The 1,315-nt window shown below is 39.7% G+C and overlaps 1 non-coding gene across 1 annotated transcript; it reads right to left on the reverse strand.

Annotated features, from left to right (window-relative positions):
- Nucleotides 1-222: 222 nt before the first annotated feature.
- Nucleotides 223-328, reverse strand: LOC145612924 (small nucleolar RNA R71). Its single transcript, XR_014106828.1, has one exon. It is a non-coding gene; the product is annotated as a small nucleolar RNA R71 (small nucleolar RNA).
- Nucleotides 329-1,315: the final 987 nt, after the last annotated feature.

A 1,315-nucleotide genomic window follows, 5' to 3' on the forward strand; every position in this document is an offset into this window, starting at 1 on the left:
AGAGCCCATTGAACCATCTTAAGGAGTTCGAAAAATATTGCAACACGATCAAGGTTAATGGAGTGTCTTAAGAATTCATCCGCCTTAAGTTGTTCCCTTTCTCCCTCATAGGAAGGTCTTTGGAATGGCTAGACAAAGAGGTGAAGCCCAATTCATTGAGAACTTGGGATGATGTCACTAAAGCTTTCTTGTCCCGTTTCTTTCCTCAAAAGAAAACGGCGGAGGCAAGAGCTTTAATTCAAGGATTCAAGCAAAAGCCAAATGAGAGTCTTTATGAGGCATGGGAGAGATTCAAGGAGTATCAAAGAGAATGTCCTCACCACGGAATTCCAACATATCAATTGATCCAAATCTTCTACGGTGGTTTGAGTCCTCAAGGCAAAGCATGCCTTGATGGAGGGGCCGGTGGTCCAATCATGAACAAAACCGAAGAAGAAGTTGTGGTTATAATAGAGGATGTGGTGACTTACTATAGAGATTGGCAAGATGGGGAAAGAGATTCTTCAAGCAAGCAATCTTCGTTGTACTCGGTGGACCATCTTAATGCCATCAACAATCTTTCCTCTCAAATGACAAACTTGGGAAAGGAGATGACGGCGATCAAGGCCAAGTTGGAGAGTGTTTCTTCCTCTTCCCAAGCTCCAAATCTTCCCTCCCAAATTAAGGGGAGAGGTACTTCTTCTAACTCTCAAACTCCTTCTACTTCACATAATATGCCTATGGGATGTTTGTTTTGTGATGTATGTGGATCATATGACCATGATTCTAGCAATTGCAACAATGAATGTGTTGATGAGTTTGACAACAATGAGTGTGAACATGTTAATTTTGTGTCAAACAACAATGTTCAAAGGTTTGATAATCAAAGAGGCCAATGGAATAGGAATTACCAAAACCAAGGCAATTTTGACAACTATAATCATAGTGGTGGTTATAGGAACCAAGGGAATCAAGGTTCTCGTGGTAACCATAACCAAGGTTATAGTGGCCAAAATCAAAGCCAAAATTATGGTAATCAAAACCAAAATTATGGTAATCAAAACTAAGGTTATGTAAATCATAACCATGGTAATGGTAACCATAATCATGGTGGTGGTAAACATAATCAAGGTTATGGTTCAAATCAAAATAGGGGTAATTGGAACAATCAAGGAAGGGGAAATTTTCAAAACAATGCTCAAAGAGGTCCCCCACCCGGTTTTGTTCCAAAGACTCAAGGTGAAAATTCCTATTCACAACCTTCTTCTCTTAGGACTACTTTGGAGGAATTGATTGATAATCAAACCAAGATCATTAACACCTATATGGCGGTTAG

This window comes from Chenopodium album, chromosome 24, assembly GCF_948465745.1.
Source record: "Chenopodium album chromosome 24, dcCheAlbu1.1, whole genome shotgun sequence".
Classification (NCBI taxonomy): domain Eukaryota; kingdom Viridiplantae; phylum Streptophyta; class Magnoliopsida; order Caryophyllales; family Amaranthaceae; genus Chenopodium; species Chenopodium album.